The sequence below is a fragment of the Rhopalosiphum padi genome, chromosome 2, assembly GCF_020882245.1.
Source record: "Rhopalosiphum padi isolate XX-2018 chromosome 2, ASM2088224v1, whole genome shotgun sequence".
Taxonomy (NCBI): domain Eukaryota; kingdom Metazoa; phylum Arthropoda; class Insecta; order Hemiptera; family Aphididae; genus Rhopalosiphum; species Rhopalosiphum padi.
This window is the reverse complement of record NC_083598.1, coordinates 37843589-37871175: the sequence shown is the minus strand read 5'-3', so window position 1 is coordinate 37871175 and position 27587 is coordinate 37843589. Positions and strand designations below refer to the sequence as shown.

Here is a 27587-nt window from a genome sequence, read left to right as displayed (position 1 = left end):
ATGATAGCGTTTGTTTGTATGTTCGGGATAAACTCCGAAACTACTAATTCAATCGTCGTGCAGTTTTTTTTTAAATTAAAGAGGACATCACGAGAAGAATATAGGCATAAATTTAGTCCGATAAAGTTAATAAATAATTATTTATTATTAATTAAAATCTTAGGCGGAGTCGAGACGGGTATTCTAGTGTAAAGTATTTTCATCAAATGTTAATAATGGAATCATATAATTAATCTTTTCTGTGATAATAATATAATATATTATCGTCTTAATATATAATTTATGCTATATTAAAACCTGGGACACAATTAATTTGTCTAAAAAGATACTTTAGAACGCAAAATAGGCTATGACTTTTATGTTTAGAAGGAAAGAACTCGCCTACTGATAATAATCTCGGATATAAGTAGTATGCAACGGGGAAATAAATCTGCTAGGATTTTTATAAATATATTTAAAGATAAAGATTGCAGTTTTCGAGGTGTTAAAAACGAGACATCGCGCCCACCGTGTTGTCTCTGTCTTACTAACATACATCATCAGTGTTTGATTTGGAAAAAAACTAGAAGGGGGACTCAGTGGATGTTGGATGAACGAACGTTCCACACACAATTCAATATTACATTACTATGCGGAGCAAAGCCCCCCAAATCACCTTCAGCCACCCATAATCCCCAAAAATCATTAAATTTATTATATAAAAATATTTTAAAAATAAAGAAACACTTATTTATTTATTACACATTTACACACCATCCAATGACATTATAATTTAAATTACGATTTAGAAATATAAATAACATGTTATTATAATAACTCATCAATACACCTACAAAAAACTTATTATGCATATAATAAATATTATAGTTTATAGTATATATAGTATTCATTATATTTTGGCAATACTTTTCTTTTAAATATTATATTATATACATTGCCCAATATACGAAGGCCATTATATACAACGCCTGAGTATTGTATAAAATGACCGGGCATTGTATAAAACGCCCAAATTATTTACTTTGCCCGTAACATATACACCAATACACCCATGACCCATGTACATGATTACAGTATTGTGCGACACAATCGTCGTCAAGAAACGCTTTTATGGTATACAGCACAACCGCCACAACCCGTGGCTGAAGATATAAGCATGACGTAAAAGTTAAGCTACCGAGAACAACTAAAATAATATAAATATATAATGCAATTTATTGAATAAAAAAAAAAAACAGTATTGTACATCGACAAATGGGCTTCGAATCAAACGTATCATATTATATACGTGTACATTTCAGCAATAAAAACAGAATAAATGTCACGTACATCGATCGGCGTCCGCGATCCTATGCGCGAAAATAAAAAGAACGAAGAAAAACGTCGGAGGGACTGTCGTCGTCGGCGGTCGTATTCGTTACCGCGATCGCAACCGCTACCAACGCAAACGCCGAAATATAATAAAATATACGCGCGACTTTCAAATACGCAAACTACGCGAATACGAAAAGAACGGGTTGGAAAAAACACTGGGGAAGTCTTAAAATCCCGTGAAAAGTTTGTACATAATAAATAATTGTTTAATATTTTAACTTTTAATTTTTTGTCCGCGAGGGGGGATTTTTCCGTTCGTTGTGAGGGGGGGGATGCACGGATAAGGTTCTAGATTCTTCTTTTCTTTTTTATTATTCTTATTCCTAATCTTATTATTATTATTAATATTACTATTTTTATTATTATTATAATTATTTTATTCTTATAATAACTTTTATTTAAATTACGCGTTTATCGGCGATTGTACTATTGGGGTTTCTACGGTTTCTTGTTATCTGTCACACAACACAATACCGGTCCTGTGTTATCGCTAAAGAACTAGGTATAAAAGGCCCTGTGTAACGACCAGATTTGACATTCACTGTCTTTCCTCCGTCGTAGCAAGACCCACCCGGGCAGACTTGCGCGATTAAGGAAGGCATCTGATGTCTATATTTTTTGATTTTTAGCATATTTTATGTTGCCTGCACATTATATCGCTTTTACTCAAATTATTAAATAGTGATTTTATTCATAACTAGTTCGTAGCTCTAACATTTCCTTAGCTCAAGCTCTGGTATGCACAAACAAAATTCGACCTTGGCTTATAAAAGTCTGGCAAAGTTCGGGCGCAAGACTGCCAGTGTTTGGTGAATTCCGGTTGCGGGAACACTGATCGTCACGTCTGTATTAAATATTTGTGTATTTTATTTATTTATTTTTGTATTCCCGTATCACGCGATAAACAGTCATTTGTAGGAATACATTATTCGTGAGTGTTCAAGTAAGTTTCCCAAACAGAACGTATATTCGTAAAAACCCCGTTTCCCTGTGCGTTATCGACATTGTCGACACGCGCAGAGCTACGGCAGGTTACGTTCCGCAGAAATGACGATTCGCGCGTACGTCGGATCTAGTGAGCAGATGGCACAGTTCCAGTGACTCGTCAGAGTTCCGCGTTACGGGTGTATCGCTCTCGTTTGAGCTGCCCGTCTCGTGTGCCACTGTAATGATCTGACAACGCGTGCGATTCGATTCTGATCCGATTATTCGGTGGCTGTGACGTCGTTGAATGACATACGGATCTGTTCGAAACATTGTACACATTGCGAAAACGTCAATTTTTTTTTTTTTTTTTTGGTAGTGTTTAAAAAATTGTAACGTATAATAATTGTCTATTATACAAGACCTTTTTTAGTAATACATATTTATATTCACGTTCATTTAGTTAAGTTTATTATTTATAAACACCTATAGTTATGAATATTTTTTTTTTTATAGATTTCCTATAGAAAATTAGCAATTAACTCAACTGTGGCCAATCGATGTTAAACGCGAATTAGTGTAAAATTTGTTGAAAAAACACTCATCGATTTGACATCTTCTTCTTTTATATATTATTATAATAAAAGTGGAGAATAGTCACGTTCACAATATCTAGGATCGCAGTGGTCGCATAGAAAAAAGGTCTAGTGTGTGGTCACCGCAGCCTAACGATTGATTATATTAATTACCCATTATTATTATTAACCAATTTTTTTTTATAGTCTATACAAATATACAAATATTATGGCTATAGATTTATAGGTATATTTGGCATCAGAAAAAATTGATGATTTACAAATTCACTACATCAAATGTTGCGTTTCCAGCGTTCCGTTTCAAATAAATAGAAGGGGTATGCTAAAAAAAAAATTAAAAAAAGGCGGACTCCCACGTCCACCCCTGCAATTCAAGCACTGTACATCATAAACAAAACATGTTTACGCAATCTGAGTAGAATTCGCTCAATTTTGGTTCTAGAGTAAATATACCTATTATCAAATTAAAATATGAAAATATTTTGGAGGGCAAGATGTTAAATTTTTTTAAAAAATTAAAATTTTGAAAATTAAAGGTTATTTAAACATTTTGAAATATTTTCTATTTCTAAACGATATAATGACCGTTATATTAGGAATAATAAAAAAAAACTTATCTTATTTCCCTCCAAAATGTTGTAATCTTTTAATTTTATAATAGGTATATTTACTCTAAAACCAACATTGAGCGAGTTCTACTCAGACTGCGCGTTTTGTCTATGTCGTCGTACGTGTGTAAGATGGAGGCAACACGTCATGCGGATACTGCGTCCTCTTAAAGGAACTTGTTAAATTACTTATAAGTTTTTTATACCTAGTATTTTGAACTGCCTCAGCGTTCAGAAATTGCTAAGTATTTAATGGCCCAATAGTGTTAAAATAAAAACTACTAAGTAGTAAATGCTAATCGAATAATTGAAGTTTAATGTATTATATTAACTAATTATAAACACATCGTCGAACGTAAATATAATAATATTATGCAATATCGGGCGAATATCCCCGAGTTTTTTTTCTTGCGCAATGGGTGTGTATACTATAATATACACTTACGTATATCCTAATATATTTTTATTAGTGAGGTAATTTATTAAAGCTTAAAAATGTATATGTTACGGTCCAAGTGGATAAACGGTCATTTTAATACAATGCCCGGATATTTTATACAATGTCTAAGATGTTTGGGCAAAGTAAATAATAAATAATATGTAAGTCCCGTGTAAACTAGTCATTGACCATTGTACACAGTATGTTTTCATCCGGAAAGTGAATATAATATCCTTGTGTATTTTTACCATAAAAAGTAAGTAAAACTTATTGAGAGCAATTATACAAACCTACGATACCGATAACGTAGATAAATACTAGTATTAGTAATAAATGATAATACATAATATAATACATTGAACATTAGCTATCCACTTACTGCAAAATAAACTATTGAATATTCCGCATAGTGCTATAGTACACCATGTGTGTTCTACTTCTACTACACAATTTTAGAGCTAAGAATGAACAGCTGTAATTATTTGATTTAATGACTAACGGTACAAAAATACCTAATATGTACACGTATAGAGTAAACTTATATAACTCTCAGTAAACCATAATTTTCTGTTACTTGTACATTGGAGTTCATTTTCATTTTTCTTATTATCCTATTGTTAAATTAATAATCGATATGAATTCGTTTAAAATTAAATTAATAATAATAACTATAACATTTATTATGGTTTTCGGAGATGCTTATGCTGGTAATTTAATGATTTATATTTTATTGCTCTAAAATTAAATATACTAATATAAAATATTAGTCATCGAAATTTCGTGAGTACAGAAAACTAATTTCTCATAGAGAAATCGTGATAGTATTATTAAGAAATGTATTGTTATAGCTGTATTCTTTATTATCGACTAATTAATTTCATTCAAAATGTATTAACATATATGTTATTATTATATAATAATCATTAACACGTCTTATTAATTAATTGTTTTATTTCAGGTTGTCAAAGTAAGTTTTCATATTTGTATTAACTATTTAATTTAAATATGGATTATTATGCAGAATACATATTTGCACGACGTATCTAACTAATACTAATCCCGAAAAAATTCACCATACTTCACACCTCGCAGTTATTTTAATTTCAACATTTATTTACAGGTAATTTACACGATGCTGGTTATTTTTGTAAGTAATTTTTAGTTCATTTTCTTATTTGATTTGTACATTTATTTGTTTAAACCTTTGAATTACATATTGTTATAATACTGCATCAATTTAATGTTTACGAGTTACATTTAAAATGTGCTATTATAGAACATAATGATATCTCCAATTGGTTTTTCATTGCTTATTAATGGATTGCTGCACATTATTATCACACATGTTACGACTTTTAAATTTATTATTGTGTTAACTAACTATTTAAAAAAACAAGTACAATACAATAAATAATAAATTATTATTAATAATATTATAAAATTAATTAAAAGTTACAAATAAAGAAATAATTTAATTTTTTGTGCATTGAATCCATACAATACAATTTTTAATTTTAAATGATTTTTTGTGTTTAGCAAAAGATAATGGTTTACCAAATTTTATCGATTTGTTTTCTAATATGAGTAAGTATTAAAAACTCAATAACCTTTAAATTATGAAAATGATTATTAAAAACCTAATTTAACCTTAAAGATTCATAGAAGATTTCTTAAAATTTGCAAAGGTGGGCATTAACTAGTTAGTTTATTTTCTAATCAACTTATGAACTTAACTAGTTTAATTTACAGTTGATAAAACTTAGCTTTTCTTAGTTGATTTAAAAAAAATCTATCAAGTTAAAGACATTTTGAAATTTATCATTTATACGTAAATATTACTATATTAGTATAAAATAAAAATAATCCAATACTATCATAACACAAACATTCTGTTCTTTTACATGATAACATAATTGTATAATTTAAATTAATAAATATTCGTAAAGTAAAAGTAAAAAGGTATATCAGTGTAAATTATGATAAAAGTTCAATAAATTTGTTTTTTATACACATTCACTCTTTATGTGACTTACATACTAATGAAAAAAAATAGATTAACTTTTTTTATACTGAGTTATGTTAGTATTTTTCTTTGTATTAAATTTTAACTTATCGAGTTAAATATATAATTTGTTAACTGTTAACTTTTAACTTATCGATCTTGTAAACACTTAACTTAACTTAACTTGAGTTAATTATTTTCATTAACTTGCCCACCTTTGCAAATTTGTATTTTTCAATTAGTTAAAGGCATTTAAAAACATTCATTTTTAAATTAAATTGTTTTCAAGAAAATGTAATATTAGAATTTTTAACATTTGTAATAGCAATTCATAAATATCACAAGGTCTTAATTCATATTCTGATTACTAAATCAAATAACCAAGTGTACTTGATAGTTATTTTCTTATTTATTAATTTATTATTAAAACAATATTATTATGTTTATGACAATGTGAAAGTATAATAATTGTTGTACTATCAATTGAATTAACTAGCTTGATTGTCTAAACTTTGAATTGTTTTAAACTGAGATATATATAAAAAAAAATGAAATACTTTAAAAAAGTATAAGTTTAATTATTCTGCTAAAACTATATTTTTTTTAAATATTATTTGATAGTGTTAAAAGTTCTTCAACTTAAATAAGCTAAAAAAAGACCTTTTATCTTTATTGTTATTTTAAAAACATGACGTCATTAATTATAATTGTTCTTTTTTTACCATGTTCGTTTTCAAGTACATAAGTATGCAAATCGTATAATGACTATGAAAGTATAATATTAAAATCCTGTAAGTATGATTAATTTAAATATCAAGAATATACCTACTTTTTTACTAAAAATAATATATTTATTATTTAACATTTTTTAAAATGTATTTTTTTATTAAAAAATATATATATCTGGTTTATAGTTTAACCTTCGCATGTATTATAAAATTATTTAATCGGGCTCCCTCATGTAGGTCCTTATTCCACTATTCTGGTCATATCCCTTCCGTTCATCGTGTGATGCACACGGTGGTGTTTTCCTAGTTCATGTGTCCTCGGGTTCATGCGTACGTGAAATGATCCTACTATCTTATGTTGTCTGGATGACATACATCCCATACCAAAAATCTTGTAGACTATAATAACGCGTAGCTGCTGAATTATACCACTACGTAATTTATTGTACTTAACGCGTTGCATTATCTGGAGTTGGAATGTTTTTTTTTTTTTTAACTAACGAGATACGCAGTTTCTTGAAATAAAATATTGTAAAAAAAGCGGGATATTGACGTCCAGCTTTATTAAAAATCGGGAATCGTGACGCTAAAAAAAATAGATTAGGTATCGTGACATACGCGTCCCTCTAAATAGTCTAAAAATTGAAGTGGGACGCGGGACAAGTATATTAAAAATCAGTTAATGTCCCGCCAAATCGGGACGTATCTCAACCCTAGCATTATCGCTAGAAATGTGTAAAATTATAAGTTACAACCTGTATTGGTTTTGATTTATACTTGATGTTTAATAACGAATATGGTATGTATCAGGTGTACCCATAAGTTATATTTAATATCGTCGTATCCTTATTATTTATTGGAATATGCATGTCTACACTGCAGTATTAATATATTATATTCTATAGGACTTAAGAGCACGTAGCATGTCATAGATTTCGACAGTGGTTTTAATTGTTTCCTTTTTGTTAAAAAATCAATCTATAAACTATTGGTAATATTTTTAATACATTTATACTTATCATGATGAATAAATGTTATAAATGCATTATCATTTCAGCGATTAATAGTTTATTTATACTTATTCTTTTTGATAACCCGTCCTTTATTTTTTTTTTCTAGTTGAAGGAATTTACTTTGAAAAATCCTTAGTCGATAACGCTAATCGTAAGTTTTTTATATTATTTATGTATAGACCAGGAGCGATAAAATACAGCGATAATTCGCGCTCGTAACTTTAATATGTTATCGAATATGCATATATATATATGTGTACACGTACTTAAAGCTATGAAGATATCGTAACAGGTGTTAAACAAGTGGTTTTAAAAATAGTATATTAACAAAATATTATTTCATACGAAACAATAAACTAACCGACTTCACGTATTCGTTATTTTCTATTTTCCCTAGTATTATTTTTTTATAAATGTCGATAAAAAAAATTATTTATTGAATTATTTATTTTAATGCTTAAAAATGAGTACACGTAATATTTAAAATATTTAGAAACAATTTATTTTTATAAGCTTTTGAAATTCAAAATCATCTCAATTTATAAACTACAAGTATTTTGTACCTACAACTATCAGCTGTAAATTGTATGATATTTATTTATACTGTTCGACCGTTACGCTCAGAAATATTTTTCGTATACAATAATATATCATTAAATTCAAATTTAAAACATTTTTATTTTTGTTTTACCCAGTTATATTTAAAAATACTACTATTTACTACTACCCCACTCCCCATAATTTATATACGTATTAATTTCCACTCTATTTAGATAAATAATATAGATATATTTTTTTACTAACACATAATTTATTTTTTATTTTCATAGTTTCTCAGGAAAACGATGATAAAAATAGTAAGTTTTTTAAGTTTATGTGTGAAAAGAGTGTGATTATCATGGTGTCACAGGGAAGATTATGGAACATTAAATTTACACAATCTGAGTAATACGTTAGACAAATATAAATGATTTACTGTAGGCAGGTATATACTTATTATATAACAATTTAAAAATTGAATTAACTATTGTATATCAGGTATATATAGTAGAGTGTCGAGGACACGCTTTTTAAACTAAACAGAGCTGGGATATATTAAGTCGATGAGGGTTTACTTCAACAGAACTGTGCTATAATATACGAAATTTTGAGTGAACAAGATTTAGATGGGAATAACTACGTATAACAGATAAACTTATGCCATCGGCATGTATGACTTTCACGTCTCCCAAAAATAATTCAAATTATTCTTTTTATGTACTGAAATTGAATTGAAAATTAATTATATTTGAAATATTTTTATTCTTTAGTTTTTATAATAAGCATACAAGCATATTAATGTAAATTAATTTCCACTCGATTGATAAATAATATATGTATATTAAATATTAATATTAATTAATACTTACATAATTAATTTTTTAGACTCTGATTTAGATGATTGTAAGTTTTATAAATTTAAGTATGAAGACAGTGTGTATCATACGATTCATGGAAAATATTATGGAACATTGAAATGATTCTAATAATAATATATTAGGAATCATTACACATTCTCCTTTAAAGTTTATTAATTTTGGATAAATTAATATCCATTTATTTATATATCTATTTATAGAGATTTATTTATAAAATATATTTGTTTTAGATACTGAAGATCAACTTTACGTACATTCAATTATTTCAATAATAAAAAAAAGTATGTATGCATTACAAGTATCATAAAAAAATTTGAAGGATTTAAAATTTAATATGTACCTATTATAATTAACCACATAAAACAAATGCTTCATGATAATGATTGGATTCACAGTAGTATCTATTTTGCAGCTAGTCCTTGGCAAATTCAAACCTTGCCAATCAAAATAAATAGAATATTATTTATTTTGAAATATTTCTTACCTTATAGCGAATTTCATTGTAGTTTTATTTAAAGTAGTTAGAATAAAAACATAAACATTGAATATACAATAACATGTATGATATACATATTATAGTTACAAACATTTTAATAATTATAATAATAATACATTTATCTTTTGAGAAAATTGTGGAAAAATAAAAAACGAGCATGAAAAATGTGATTTATATATATAATATAAAAAAGTGGGTATCGCTCTGCTGTATATTAGAGGTTGAGATTAGGTCACTATAATGGATGTGTTAAATTTGAATGCAATGACAGATATCATTGTGCATAAAAAATAATTCTGAACGAAGATGATTTTTCAGTCTAGAATATAATATTATATATTACCTATATTTAAATTTTAATATATTTTTTTTTTATACAAGTAATTTATTTTGCTCAACTACTGGTGAAAATTTTTAATTTTCTTCGACTTATAATTTTTGAATAACAACAAATATTTTAAATCGTTTTAGAATATATTGTTATTTTACGTTTAAATTTACGCTCATAAAATGTTTATATAAAAACGACATTAAAACGCTGGGGTTTTTTTTTACAGTTATTTGAAGGAAAACGTATGGAGAACCTTGTATTGGGTTTTTAAACCTTAGGTAATGCTTATAAAAAAAATTTGGCACACCAAAAAAATCTTTAAAATTTAATACAAGTTTATTATAAGTTGTGCTTATCGCGGTAAAAAAAAATCAAAAAATGTTTATTTTTGTTTATAAGCATTTAAAGTTCGAATATTTACAAAATATATCAAAATCCCGAAAATTTACAAGAATTTCTAAGTTGAAAATTCATAACATTTTTGTGATTTATACCAAAGGTTAAAAAACCCAGTACAAGGTTCGCCATAACTTTTTCTTCAAATAACTGTAAAAAAAAAATTCTTATGTCAATACAGAAAAAAAAATTATGAGCGTATGAAATTTAATTTTTTACGAAATCCCGTAAAACAACGATAAATTGCAATTTAGGTAAATTTAGGTAATAATATTAGGGCTCGGAAATTGATGCATTTTGCAATTATTTTTTTTTGGAACTTTTTAGACGATGCGCTCTCCTAGTCACAAATGTGTTTCATTAGCATGTGAATCTGAACAAATAATTCTTATTTTGCATTTTTTGGTGTTTATTATTTTTGACATTTTTAGTCTTATTTGCATTTGTTTAGGTCATTTTTAAATGTTTTTAAGGTCATCAACTTCCGAGCCCTAGTAATAGTATAATATACCCTACTAATTATCCTAGACTGACAAATCATCTCCGTTCAGAATCGTTTTTCGTATACAATAATACCTGTCATCGCTTTCAAATTTAACACATCCATTATAGTGACCTTATACTTTCCATCTCTACTATACAGCAGAGCAATATCCACTTGCCCACCCTTTTTTATTTATAACAATATACAATTTTTATATATGAGACGGAATTCGGATGCACCCTAAGATTATACTAATCAAGCGGATGTCGTTCGAAACCGTATACTTACCATCCTTAAACGCACATTCTACGCCATTAAAAAATAATTTAATATATAATAAAATTAAATATAATTTTTGTGGTAGATAATTCTTAAATTGGAATACATCTTCATTCTAGTGTTTTCAGCTATTTTATTAAATTAATTCCATTGCTAATGAATTTGTGATTTTGATTAAATATGGTTACTGGTGTGCAGTTCTAAGCGATAATGTGATTTTATTTAAGATAAATGCATGCGTTTTTACTTATTGAACGGTATAATTTTGGAAAAACTGTGTGTAATTAATGAATAAAAATTATAAATACTAATTATTAATACCCATATCGTTTTAGCTAAAATACAAAACGCAGATAAGTGGTGTAAATCTAATGCAGGTACTAAATATAATATAAAATAATAATATATTTTTTTAATGAGTAATTATTTTTACTTGTTGATCACTACAATACCTCATCTTTCTTCCATATTCTCACTATCATCACTCTTGACTTCCTACAGTCTCCAGAACTTAAAACTTCTCCGTAACGGTTAGCGGCTACTCATATTAAATTTGTTAATTCAGTTGCAGTCCTTTTGTTGACCACCAATTTTATTCGGCTTTGGATAGCTTTAGAGCTGTGTTAGGAACGTTAGATGAATCCAAAAACAGTATAATCAAAAGTACTTTTCAAATATATTTAGATCACGTAGGTATTTAATATAGTAATAAATCAATAAATACAAAAATTTTGGTCTTTGATATACAACGACAAAACGAAATAAAAGTGTTTAGTATTCTTAAATTAAAACACATTTGTCAAAAAACATTTCAAAAGTATTTAAAATACTAAAAAAAATATATTTAAAAACATGTAATGTATTCGAAATTCGAATACATACAAATTTGTCCACAGGACAGGTTGAATGTGCTAATAGTCTCCAAAAATCCAGATAGTTAGTCTACCTTAAATAGAAGTCGATAGTTTAAGTAGACATATACAGCGTAAGATATTAAAATGCGCGCAAAGTTACCTAACTGGCTAACTACTTCGTAGCGGGCACACACACACCGACCGACCTGTGTTAATGTGTGTATATATGTACATGGGGAATAGTAAGTTCCTACGCGAGAGTAGCAGGTAAACAATTACATACGTTAGTTCCTACACGGTAAAAAACGGCGGAACAAATTAAATACACATGTACATACACAATTAAATATGTGTATACGGATTTCAAAAATAAATATTAAAAAATATAATAAAAATCCCATAGCGCATTGTCATAAACAAATATAATATAATAATATATAGTAATAAGTAAAAACCGTATAGTTAGAACTTATTGAGACATTCTGTACTAAAATACATTGAAGTGCCACAGCACCAACAGGCGCTTTCAATATAATGTATAAATATATAACAATTTCAATTTTTTATTGAAACTTTATACGCTGGTAGGTATAGCAAACTAATATACATTCAAATTAACTTCAAATATACTTCATTTAAAGATAAACGTATACGAAATTACGGTAAAATACGACCAGCTACAAGCTGATAATAATATCCCGGCTCGACGTAGGGTGAAAGATAAAATATTTTATTATCTATATTTTTTGACATACAAAATATTTATTTTAATAATAATAATGTTAATTCAATACAACTAATATTCATATTATTATATTATATTTATTTGTGACAATGCGCTATGTGATTTTTATTATATTTTATAATCGTCATAAATTTATTTTTGAAAATTCGTATATACCTACACATAATATGTACCTTTTTCTATCGTGTAGGAACTAACGTATGTATTTTATGTACCTGCTACTCTCGTGTAGGAACTTACATTCGCCCATCCATGTTTCCGCAAAGTAATCTACTAATGATAAATACTGACGTTTTTATAAATTATGAAAATAAAATAATAATTCTAATTTCTAAATATTTGTATTTTATGTTTATTTGTTACCGGACATTTAGCAGGATATTTTTGGTAGTGGTTCTTTTTGAACCGGATCAAATATCACTGATCAATTGTCGCTGGATATTATATACCAGGCCAAATGACGGGTCACCCCGAAATAGGCGGTTGACCATGTATATATGTATATAATAATATTTTATTTGTCGGCATCGACATAGTATAAGACAAATATTTCCTAAAATTATAAATAATACAAGCTTAAAACACATTTCATCTTTGGTTTTATAATCAATTAAAAAATACAAATTATTACCATAGATTTTTTTATTTTTATTTTATAGCGTGTGTTGGTAAGATTTAATTATACAAATATATTTATATATATATATGCTTTATAATAATAATTAATCATATCTGGTTATATCTTATTATTTTAATAAAATATACATACTTTTTCATAATTTTACAATGCACAATATTATACTAAAAATTGAACTTCTTAACCTTATATTTTAAATATTTATAAATTACTATAATAATTATAAAATTGTAAAACCATTTATTTCAATATGATTAACATTTAGACATATCATAACTATGGTCTTTCTATTCACAAAATAATAAACATATCACTATTAATTTAATAAATACAGTTAGTATTTTATGATAATATGTTTATCTCGTCCTAATAAATAATTTATACGTTACGTTGTTCAAATAATAAACTTAAATAAATAAATCATAAACATTGTAAGGTACCTATATCTAATTGGGATATTAACAATTACATAATTAAATAAATAATTAATTAATGAGTACCTATATAATATAATTCAAATACCTTTATTAAGCAAATACATCTCTCTGGACTATGATACTTAGAACTTCTAGAAACATCTTTGAGAAATTTGTTTTTTTAAATATATTAAGTTTAAAAATTAATATTGTCATTATAGATGAACTAAAAAAGAGAGGATATATTTGTAAGTAGTGATTTATACTTAAAAACACGATTTATATATTTATATAAATATACGAGAATATCAAGTATGTGATAATAGAACAATTTAATTTCATAAATTCTATTGAATTTTCTTTTGTATTGAGAATATATTTAGAACAATTTTTACTTATATTGACTTGTTGAATTACATTTGGGTTAAAAAAATAATAAAAATATAATGTTTAAACTACACTCAGGTAAAAAAGATGAAAGAAATGCTGTAATTACAGTACTCGTTCATAAAGCTATACTAAATATATATCATGAATATAAAAAATCTGATTTTACCAAAACATTTTAATAACACAATAAGTAATAAAAAATTACAAATTTAAATAGAATATATTTATGAATATCTTTTACAAGATAAATTCTACGTCCATATATATATATATATATATATATATATTTTCATATTTTTAACTAAAAAAATTAAAAATATATAAGTGAAATAACAACTATTTTTGTGAATGGCTCGTCTTCATATTGTCCAAACTTTTTTTTATCAAATGTTTATATGACACGCAGTTCACAACAATTATTATCTTTCTTCCTTCGTTTAAAATAATTTGCAAAAGGTGCAATAAATTAGGTTTAATATAATTAAAATTAAAATTATTTGTAGTAGATTTTGAACAAATAATCGACAATGTCTATGAAATATTTCCTTTAAGTCAAATTATAATTATCTACTTTTTGCTCAAGTCTGCTCATAAATTGTTATCTGTTTTTTTTTTTTTTACCAAAGTGTAATTCGATCATACTTAAAATATGTTACCTACCTACAATTATTTTTCAGATAATATGGGTATATTTAACTATGCATTTTTAATGAAAGAACCTTGTGAGTATATCATTTTGTAATTTAAATAGAATAATTATGGTATCTAACGAATATGTTATCATTTAATACACAAAAGCAGTCTTATTAATTAAATATCAAATAGTAAAATGGTATTATGCGATCTTAATATTATATGATAACATATTGAATTACTTTACAATTATATTGTTTATAAACTCAAGTAAAATATTATTTAGAAGTATTTATGAATTTATGATTAAATATTTTGACGAAACAATATACGCACATAATAAAGATGTTATAAAAGAAATGTTCAAAGATTTTTTTTAAAACTAATTTTACGTCTTTTTAAGACTGTAAGGTCTTACAGGTATCTTTTAAAACAATTGTAATTTCGATAATCTAAAAATTTTTTAAAAAGGCCTCAAAAAACCGTTTTTATTTTATAAGACTACATTATTTGCATAACTAGGTGAGTGAATTTCAAAACTTCACATCTGTGATTCAGTGTATTTCCAAAATAATATACGCACATAATAATGTAAAAATTCAATATTTTTCTTATAGAACTCACGGTAAACTGTTGACAGGTTTTTCAAAAAAAAAAAAAAAACAATAATTTTACTTCTATTTGGGACTGTAGGAAATTCGTGAGCATAGACGTATCTAGGAGGAGGTTTGGAGAGACTGAGAGAAGCTTAGCCTCCTTCCCCCCTACAGTTTATTTCGTTCAAATGAATCGTTCTTATTATATTGAACTTGTGACGAATGACAATAATAACTATCATTTTTGTAATTATTTATCGGCGATAATATTTAATATACGGGTCGTAATGGTCAATGGATGTTAGCAAAACGATGTCATTTTCATTATTTAAATAAAGACGGACATATGGGCTAAATAAGAATGAAATTACTTAATTACGATTGACAGGATACCCTCGCTTTTTATGAAAAAAGTTCATTTTTTGTTCAATAATATAAGGTACCTATGTAAAATGTAAATAAATAAATCAATTTTAATGAAAATTTATAAAACAAATTACTAAAAGTTTTATTAATAATTAGTTCCGATTAATCTAATTTACTGAAAGTTGATCTAAATTCACTTAAAGTTGAAATTTAAGTAAAAAGTACAAATTTAAATTTTTTCAGCATTAATATCACATTATACTATTTATCTTAGTAAAGAGGGTAAAAAAAGTATGTACTATAATTATTAATAAATACCAAGTAAAATCGTATAAGACCATTTAATTTTCTGACTAATACTAATATTATAGTAGCTGGCAATGCTGAAAACATATCACAGACTTTAAACGGAATTAACTAATACACTAAAATACTAAATCATCCCATATTACCTTCATACTAAGACATCATTACTGTTCATAAGCGTATTAATACAAATTGTCTGATTCTAACCAATGGCGGACAATGAAAAATAAATAATGGTTACATATATTGAATGGAAAATATGCCACCCACCCAACACTTTCAATAAATATATATATATTGGTTAATGGTTAAATTATTCTTTAATTTATTTGTATACGTAGTAAACGCTGTTTAGATGTATTATTAAATAAGATGATTCTTATTTATTTTTTAATTTTAGGCAACATACTAAATTCAGATGACTGGTGTGATAAGCACAAAGGTATGTATTTTTTTTAATATTAAACGTTATGTATTTTGTGTCTATGTTTCAAATACCAATATTTTTTTACATATTTAAGTTTAAACATGTTCTGAAGAGAATTATATTTATTTATTTGCTTTTTTTTCATATAAATTTTATTTAAAGCAATTAAAAATTCAGGATTTATGATATGTTATGATTTTGTAAGCAATATAATATTATGAACCAAAATAATTGATTTTAACTTGTAGTACTTATAAGTTATATTATACTGTTTAATATGCGATAAAAATAATAATAATATATTTATTTATACCAATTATTAAAATATACTTCAACGAATATATACTTGGAACAATTGCTTCAGTTTTCGTCATAAACTGTTTATTTTAAAAAAAAAATGGCTATACCAATATAAATTCAAATTACACCCTATCGAAATTGAATTTAAATCAAGATACACTAACCGTTCAATTTTCCTACCAATCTAACAGTGTTATAAATGTTATATTATTAGAGCTACAATGTATTTATTTGATTATTTCCATATATTTTAAATGTAAAATCTAGTTTAAACTAAAAATCTTAAACAGTTATGCCTTTACTGATCCACAACATTTATGTATCTACCTATTTAAAATTATATAACATAGACATAATAATCATGAATGAATTGATTTGACCGACACTACTCTAAAATTTGAATCATTCAATATAATAAACAAATTATAATACGCAATTCGGTGTCATAATTTCTTAAAACCATTATGCATTTAAGATCATATTAAAGTCAAAAATAACATGTTATTTTCCATTGGCATCATAATAATAGGATTAACACGAAACATATTATAATAATTATTAGTTATATTATATACATATAGAATTTTAATTTAATTAAGAAAATACCTTATAAAACATTTTGTAATTATTAAATGAGCAATCAAAATGATGTAAAAATAATGATTACATTTTATCTAGATGATATTATAGAATATTATTCGACGGAACGAAAAGAAAAATTAAAAAGTAATAGTTTATTATAAACTAATTTTGATGCAATTGCATTACAATGAATTAATACCTTTCAAAAATATAGTAGTTTTGCATATTATTCATATTATATATTTATATAATTTATAATAACAATGACGCAGTGTTTAGAATTAAATTTTAGTAAATAGTAATACAATTTCGTATAATATAATATTCTGCACATAAAATTATATATTTTGTATGAAAACATTAAAATTTAATTTTTAGGTAATTTCAAGGGTCGTATGAATGTCCTCCTAAATCATGTGGTTGCTGGTAAGCAAGGAATAATACATTAAATAATAAATACCATTGATATCGTTTTAAGTACTCGTTTTAATTTTCTTCCCTCTTTCTCTTATTTTTGCTCTTTGTTTGGTTTTGAACGTCATTCATTTCAAACATACATATTTTAATTTCTTATATTCGTTTTTGTATTCTTTATTAATTCTAAAAAATCAAGATATTTCCACATGTGTTTTAATACGATCACCGCATTATAAACGTATCTTAAATTTGTATATTATTACGTATTTCTGTATTGATGGGGTTACATTATATTCATAATCCTAAGTTTTATTTCAGTAGCTTTAGCCAAATTGATTAAAATATTTAACATGCGGGTACTACGATAAACTCGGGGAATTTGATGTTTAACTGCTTTGGGTTCAAGGGTTGTCGATTTTTATGTGACTACAATAAAAGATACCCACTTAACTAGTTACATTTGATTTTCCGTAAAACAATAAATAATAATACCAAATTTTGTTTTTTTTTTATTCTTTAGTGTGCAAAGGTAAGATATTTCTTACAAGTATTAATAAATCTACTAAAAATTAAGCACAGACATTTAAGAAAAAAATATTATTCATACAAACTATGATTAGAGCAATTCACATTTTTAAACTAAATTTATTAATCAAACGATATACAACCAATAACCAAACATAAAAATTATAATATGTGGAAAAATAACAATATATAATATAACATGTTATTTAACTATTAAATATTAATATCACAAAAAAATATAATAAATATATTGATAACTGATCAAATTCAACTTGTAATAATAACTACTAATATTGCATAATTATAGTCATATTTTATTTGGAAAATTTTAATCCATAAAAAAAAATGTAGGTACTATTTATTTATTGATGAATGAGATATATTATTTAATTTGTTGGACGAAAAATATAAAAATTGGAAAATACCTTTTATCTACTAAAGTTGAAATCGTCTTTCATCAACAATGTATTACATTTAGTAGAAAATCATTTCCGAAGATAAATTGAAATTGTATTGACTAATATGTAACAAATATATACTTTACTGAGACCATATTATGTCCTAGAAAACTAAATTAAAACATTATTTCCCGCTAAAACTTATAAGTTATAATATTCACAGAGTAAATACGTTACAGCGCTATAATTATCCATAAAAAGCTGCTAACGTCTTATAACTCAGTATCAATATTTTTTAAATAGCAGATATTCAATGACAGTTAAATTTTTATTTAAATTATCTAATTGTATTCAATCGTTAAGTATTAAAATACTTAATACATATTTTCAATTGTGTTAATAGAAATATTAAAATCTGATGGGTTCATTCGTAAGTAACTAATGAATTACGATAATTGTAATTATATAAGTTAATAATTGCTGATTATAAATATTAAATTATTATATGTATATTGTTAGAGTAATCAAATACCTATTTGAATCATCTTAACTATATAGGAGTATTAAATGATTGTGTAGATTGTAGAACATAACAAATATTTTTTATAGATGAAAATGGAATAGATAATTATGACTTTTCCATAGAACAAACCTGTAAGTGTAATAATTTGTTTAAATTTATTAAATGTTTAATTTTTGTTTAGTTCAACAATAAGTCATGTGAAATGCATATTTTGTTTATGATTTTTTAAATACGATGAAAATTAGTCCATTAAATGTGTTTTAAATTCAATTTAAAATAGTTTATTATGTTTAAAGTACAGTGTGCTATTTATCTGTTATTTTAATTTTATAAGTGATTAGGTATCTTAAGAAGCCCAAATGAAAACAAACAAAAAATCTATTGAAAATTTATTTAATTACATAGAACTAGGTATATTTTTAAAAATATTGAGGATATTTGATATTTAAATTAAATCCTGGCAAATAAACTTTGTTTGCATTATTCATTCCTAATTGGATCTCATTACGCACATTATTTTTTGTGTTTATGTTGACTCGCAAGAATTAAAACTTGTCCACTTGTTGAAAAGAGTATTGGTTCCCTTTGAGTGCTACTTTAATTACTACATGCCAAGTCATTATACTAGGTCATTACTGGGTTCATGATAAGGTTTATACTGTGATAAGAATCTATTAAGTTATCTGTTATCTTAAAAACGCCTATAAAACCGATATCATTTTCATGTTTATATTTTCTGATCCACTATAAGCTACCGTCTTAACACTGCACTTTCTCGGCCATCTAATTTCCTATAATTCTACTATTGATAAATTATATCAGGTCACTTTATCAATTGATATTTTTCAAGTTGCTGGTTTACACAAAGTATTGATATTAAAAAAGTTTAATATAATTGAAAGAATAATAATAATAATAGATTGAAAAAAACATAAACAGAACATACTTTAAGTTTATTTTACCAGTTTAAACTGGAATATTAGGAAGATATTTTAAATTATTTTTGAATATATTATTAGTATCGGTAAATCGGTTAAATCGCTATTGTCTACTATTTATACTTGATAATATCACTAAATGTAGTTTTTAATGATTTTGTGTCATTTTGTAAAAAAAAAAAATGTGTGACAAATCATTTAATAACGTTATTAATTATAGAAAAAAAAAATATTTTCAACAAAATATACATTAAATCATTCCCCATTCCCCAAAAAACTTAGCATAAATAATTATAATAGAAACATTTTCAAAATTACATACAATATATGTAAATAGTTTCTATTAAGTAACATCATAAAAAGTAATTTGTCTGTAATTAATTTTTCAGATTTTATTAATCCATATACCACGTATCTTGTTAACGAGGCTTATAAATGTAAGTAGACTTCAAAAAGAATAACATTAATATTATCACTTAACATTCTTTTATATAATAGACGATGTTTAAATATCTATGTGTCTTAATACGTGTATTAAAACCACTAATTTATAAAGAATCCATATTAATAATTCAATATTTCTTTCCTCTTAAGTGCCAAATGTTATGTCCTAGTTTGTTTGTAATCTATATAAAGTATGAACAAATAATAAACAATGTGCAAATTATAATTTTTAATATTTAATGAAAATACATTTATCACAGTTATCATAATAAAGAACTTGTTAATCTTTAAAAGAATGGAAGTAAAAGAATATAGAAAAATGTATCGTGAAAGATAGAAATGAAGGGAGATTGTGATGATAGCTAAAAATCTTAGACACATACAGACGATAAGTATAATAATAATAATAATAATGAACTAACCTTGTTATAATTTGTATAAATTATACGTACTAATATTATGATTTATACTAAGAAAATACATATAGCAACTTACAATGTTATGAAATTCTTTATCTGTTTCAGTGGCCAATAAAATTGAAGGAATATTTGACTGGTGTAAGAACATATCTTGTTTACCAATATTTGTATTAGCTATATGCAGCTTTAGGATTGAATGTATATTTTATATAACCAATATATTATGTATTTATTACATCAAAATATGTGCTAAAATGGCCAAAATGTGTAATAATAATTTATATTATAATTTATAAATACAAATTTATTGACTGAGGTGCAGGATAACTATAGCTGGGCAATTTATTAAATTATTGATTAGAAATTATCTCATGATTCGTTAATCATTAGGGATGATGATATTTCTTCTCTCTAACTCTCTATACTAATTGTATTAGAAAAAATGTCATATTCACGAATTAACTTTGTTCAAAGAATAAAGAGTAGGTATCCAACAAACTCCATTTGATTGACCATTACCATTCATAGATAATTAAGAATAAAGAGTAACACAAATTTATAAAATAAATATATGTTTAAATATAATACTATGTATCACGAATTTACTCGTGAATACTTTTTTATTATTTCAATACACAAATACGATCAACATTATGGTTCAATTGCTTTCATGTTCTCTGATAAGAAAACTTCCAAAGATGAAAATTTAAATTTATATTTTAGTAAGAGTACTTCTAATTTCACCAAAAGTCACAACCTTTAATGCATAATAAATATTATAAATGAAAATGTCTATAGAAAAATTCAACAATATAATTATATATTTATATATAAAATATAAATAATATAATAAATGTCTTTCCTTTTATTCTAGGTAATAGAAGTAATTATACAGTAATACGTATTTTTATTTTTAATACTTCGAGAAAGAGGAACATATTTTTATTGCAGTGATGATATAAGTTCTTGATAAATTCTAATTATTTTGCTTAAAATACACAGCTTTAAATTGTATTTCTTATATTGAGTTATATAAATTAAATATGTTATAAATATATCAACAAAAAATGAAAATTAGAATACTGAAAAATCTTAAATTATTGAAAATAATTTTATTGATTATATTTTTCGAATATAAATCAATATTCAATAACTATTATGTTTAGCGTCATCGTCAAATGCAAATTACATAATTACATAATTTACATAAAAAAAGTGTAACTAAACGTTCTAAGAAAAAAAATTAAAATACGAAATATTTAATTTTTTTTTTTATAAATAAATATGTTAACATTAAGTTAGTTATATTTGAAAAACAATTAGAGGTATGATTAGTTCGTAAAACTCAATATTTTTATTAAACTAATATACTACATTTTTGTTTTAATTCTAGGATGTCTGAGTATGATTTCACATATAATAATATTATATATAAATAAATCATAAAATATTCAAATTTTTATTTTATTTAATTTATGTACATAAATTAATATTGGACGCTTCATCCGCATGTATTGTCTTCGTCTTACAAACGTACAACGTAGTCAAAACCATTTAACGCGGGCAAGAAAACTAAGGCTGTAGTCCAAGTTAAGCAACAACATTTTCACACAAAAAAGATAAGATTTTGAACTGTGCAACATTATTTTTATTCTTTCGATATCAGAATTAAAAAAAAATTATTTAAGTTTTAAAAATACAAAAATAATGGATTTTGAAACGATAAAAACTTTTTTCGTACTAGTGATATCAAAAAAACTAAAAACTATATTGCACAGACAATGTTTTCGTTTCTAAGAGTACAGTGTAAAAATTGAGTTATTTAACTTGAACTATAGCCCTAGTGGTCTTTACCCAACTGAAACAGTTTTAACTATGTTATAAGTTTATAATATGACGGAGACAACACATTTGGGTAAATCGTTCTCTTAACTAATCAAATTAATAATTATTATTTATTTCATAAAGCACCTCCATAAAACTAAGTTTATATTATAATATTAAATACGTTCATAGGTGGTAATCATTAAGAGGGGATGGATCGTAATATTTTATCTACTCAATTAATTTTAAAAAAAATACTTATTTGTACATTATTATAGCTTCCGATTGAAGGAATGTATTAGTTTTATATCGATATATATTTTTTTCGTGCTGCTTACACATTCTGGTAGATATACGGCTCCAAAATATTTTATCTATACCTTTCTCTAAAAATAACAAAAATATTTTAAGCTTGGTACCTTATTCTTTAAAGAGATACTTTTAAATTATAATTATTTAAAAATCCTATAAAAATTTTAAATATTATATCAGTAAGACGAGTAAAAGATGGTATAGAAACAAGGCCCCGTTCAATCTTTTTAGAACCAAATACTTAAGCTTTACCCCTCAAATATATCAACCTTTGAACATGTACATTAAATTATTACATTATAATTTTAATACATAACCTATTCTTTACAGCTAACCTTAAAGAGAATGGATGTTTCGGTAAACTTTATAAATATATATTATTTAAACAACAATGTATAACCGTAATAGCAATACGTTTTCTTATAAGACAAGTAGGAATCAAGTCTTACTTGATGTATTTATTTGGTTTTTACTGATTAATTTCATGTAAAACGAATTTTTTTTACGATAAAAACTTTTAAAAATGAATACTTAATTTAAAATATTAAGAAGGAAATTTAAGATTTAGCATTTCAGGTTTGAATCATGTTAATAAAATGTTGATAACATAAGAATTATTACTCTCATTTTAATCCAACTTTAACGTAGGTATAAGTACAATGCTCCTAACTTATAGTTAACTATAATAATAAATTAATATGACTATATACCTTACTTTTTCCTTAACTTATTTAACTTACCTCTTAAACTTTAAACCTAAATAAAACCTTTGAACTTTTTTTATGGAAAGTATTTATATTTAATTCTTATATTTTCGATGCATCGTATACTTATTCAGATAAAACGCCTTATAGAGCATGAAACTGTAGTCATTTTAAAGTATTTAGTAAAATATTGTTTTCAGTTATCATTAAAATTTCAAAATTTCTAATAGTCTGAAGAATAAAAATCGAGACTAAAAAGTCTTTTATTTGAATAAATAAAGCTTTATATGCACCTATTTTTGAATTTGTTTTATTATAGTTTAATTAATATAGATATTATAAGGATTAACTTGAATTCATTTTTATTTTAGTTGAAAATACTGGTTCACAAAACCTTCAAATTTTAATTTCTCAATTTAAAAAAAATGGTAAATATTTTGTAGATCTCTAAGCAGTTTTAAAATTATAATTTCAACAGATCAATATTTAACGATAGGGTACATATTAATATATATTTAAAATTGTATTTAATTGATTATAATTTGTATTGGTTATATTTCAATTATCAATATCAGACCTAGGCCATTGGGTACCTTGCCTTCATAGTAAAAATAAATGTACAATCTATGTACTTTTCCGAAAATAAAAAAAAATGTGCAAAAAATTGAATAAATTGATTTTACAACGATGTATAAAAAATGATTAATATATAATATTTAAAAAAAATTCTGAGCAGAGACGGTCTGTCATTCTATATAACAAAGTACAATTTTATTAATTTTGTGTGTATGCATGTTTTTTTTTTTTTGTTATTTTATTTTACCTACTATTATTATTGAAATAGGTTGAATTAATTTAAAATAAAATCATTGCATTTATTATAATTAAATTAATTACAATGAGCAAAAAACCTGTATGGCATCTATTTATGATATGGATACATGTTGACTAATGATATTATATAGCTCAATAAATATTTATTGTTGGATATCAAAATATTTTATATTTTAAATATAATTACTTGATTAATTGTTGGTTTTAATTTTTTTTTTTAACTGATATTATTGAAATAGAATCTGATAATGGTAAGTATTTATTAAATGTTATAATGAAGGTTATATTGAAATAATTCTATTGATTAATAAGCTTCAACTGGTCAACACCAGAAAGAATAAATTTTAAATATATAATAGTATACGCAATATACTTTGATCAAAACTAAATTTATATTTATAAGGCAATACAATAATCCAAACAATAAAAAAGCTAATTGTTGAAATGGTAAAAACAATTAATTTAAATACATCAAATGGCACTTAAGGCTTAACGATTTTTCCAAATCTATTGTGGACTGTAGTACTAACATGAATCCCTGAATTGAAATCCTATGATCCTATTCCCTTTTTCAATCACCGCTTCTGAAACCATACACTCATCCTCTCCCGACGTTTCTTTCCAACTAAATTGTTCGTCTATGTATGAATATATTATGTCATATCATAGAAATTAATATAATGCTGTGCAATACGTGTATAAAATGTATCTTATTAATATACGGACCACAAAAATAGGTAACATAAATATATTGATAAACAATATTTACTAATAAATAATATACATATTTGTAAATAAAAAAATAAAACAAAATATAAAAGTCTCTTGTTCAAAAATATTTATTTTAATCGTTCAACATAATAAAGTAATAAATTACTTCTATTATATGCTCGTTTATTGTATTTATTTATTTATTTGAAGATTGGTTGTCTGCTCCCTTCCCCACTGTATTTAAGGTCAAGTTTAATAATTTCAAGGAGCACTATTTTTTATTTTTTTTAATCTAACAACAGAGAGGTCTCTTTCAAATGTTACCACTGATCTAAACGTCTTTTTCCGCAATTAAAAATAAATTACATTTGATTGAAATATCAAGACTATTATGCATAATATACTAAAATAGCCAAAATTACTATTTTATTTAATATAATTCTATGTCTAATTAATAGTAATAAATAATTATGTTGTCCGAATACATCACACATATTTTATTAAAGTGAAAAAGTACACCACTTAATACAAATATTAACTGTCTATTTTTTTGCATCAAATCTAGAAATAGTACAAGCGTATTATAAAAAGCTATTAGAAGAAGAGAAGGAAAGTATGCATATAAATATTATTATAAATAATGAATATGTCTATAAGAAAATATTTGAATATTCTTAAATTTCTTTTATAGAAATGTTATCAAATATATTATGTTATGAAAAAACGATTTACTATATTATATACGAATATATTTCAACTATTAAGTAATCTAATATAATTTCCTGTATCTATACACTTTTTAGAGCTTAAAATTACATTTATAATTATGACTAAAACATGGCAGTATATAACAGGCCCAGTAAAATAGGCCCAAGTGTATCGATAATTAAGACAATAGTCATAGTCGTTAATAACACTATCGTGTATGCAATTCATATCCAATTGATTAGTTGTTTATCTAATTTATTTTGAGTGTATAAATTTAGATGCGTATTAAACTATTTACACAAAATGGTAATAATTATTCTTTAACGTACTTTTTTTTTGTTTTTAGATAAATTGTCTACTACAACTGAGTTTTGCAAACAATATTAAGTAATAAGTTAAGCACGGATTTTAAAGCAATAAAGATTATACATATATTACTTTAAAAAAAGGCCTTTAAAAATAAGATTTTTTTTTAAAACTATTTGTTATTAATATTTTCAATGAATTTATTATTATTAATTCTTACAAAAAATGCTGTAATTTTTCTTTCACTATTAATCTTAATACACTAGTTATTATTATGTGACTATAAATAATTAAAATAATCTATCTACATCCTCTTAAATAAATTACTAACTTAATAATATTAGTAGTAAAAACATAATTTATGTACTAATAAAAATAATTAAATGATTTTTTTTATTTATACTACTGCAAATCATTAGTATTAGATTTAAATCTTAACAAAAATGTTTGATATAATATTGTAATTTGTATAATACTTCTTGTTTCTGAAGACTAGTAGTCACATGGGTAATAGATAATAAAAGGTACATTTTTTCATATGTAATAAGCTCTTTATCGAATATTGACGCAGTGATGAACTTTGTACCTGTAGTTTTACCAACGCCTCACAGCTGTGTGTGATAACCTGAAGGATGAACACCTAAAAACCTCATACAACCCAAATTTGATCAGCTAAAACTCATTAACGGTTAAATGAAAAATAATAAATTGAATGTTAAAATTCATAAAAAAAATAGTCGTATTATTTTATGACATTTTAAATACAGGTTACCATTTCAAAATCAAAAATTAATAGTGGTTTCGCTATTAGATAAAAGAGTAAAAAAAAAAAAAGTTAATACAGTTTGAGAAAAGCTCGATACAAAATATTTTGAAAAAAAGAATGAAAATAAGTCAATACTTGACGAAATAAATGTAAACGTATAACGGTTATGTATAGCGTGAAAATTCATGTAAGGCAACTTATATAATATAATTATAAACTTTGCCTGGTCATCAGAGCCAACTAGTTACTAGTGTATTCTATTCTAACCTTTTTATTTACGGGGGTCTTCACTCTTCAACCTTTTTATGCAATGGGCGACGTATTATTTTTTAAAAACCTTGTGAGCCGCTTTTGTAGGAAAGACCGGTGTTGTACGATTGAGAACGTTTTACCTTTTTAGCAACACGATTGAGAACGA

The 27587-nt window shown here is 24.9% G+C and overlaps 3 long non-coding RNA genes across 3 annotated transcripts; all 3 read left to right on the top strand.

Moving 5' to 3' along the window:
* The first annotated feature begins 6681 nt into the window (after positions 1-6681).
* LOC132919320 (uncharacterized) lies at positions 6682-11465 on the top strand. The gene is made up of 6 exons (XR_009660621.1): positions 6682-6734; positions 7791-7835; positions 8515-8541; positions 9110-9127; positions 9333-9383; positions 11424-11465. It is a non-coding gene; the product is annotated as an uncharacterized LOC132919320 (long non-coding RNA).
* Positions 11466-14807: 3342 nt separating this feature from the next.
* LOC132919228 (uncharacterized) lies at positions 14808-17766 on the top strand. Its single transcript, XR_009660606.1, has 5 exons — positions 14808-14852; positions 15969-16016; positions 16432-16473; positions 17437-17484; positions 17719-17766. It is a non-coding gene; the product is annotated as an uncharacterized LOC132919228 (long non-coding RNA).
* A 1306-nt stretch (positions 17767-19072) lies between these two features.
* On the top strand, positions 19073-21146 carry LOC132919625 (uncharacterized). Its single transcript, XR_009660661.1, has 4 exons — positions 19073-19110; positions 19290-19334; positions 20531-20578; positions 21110-21146. It is a non-coding gene; the product is annotated as an uncharacterized LOC132919625 (long non-coding RNA).
* The last annotated feature ends 6441 nt before the right edge of the window (positions 21147-27587 follow it).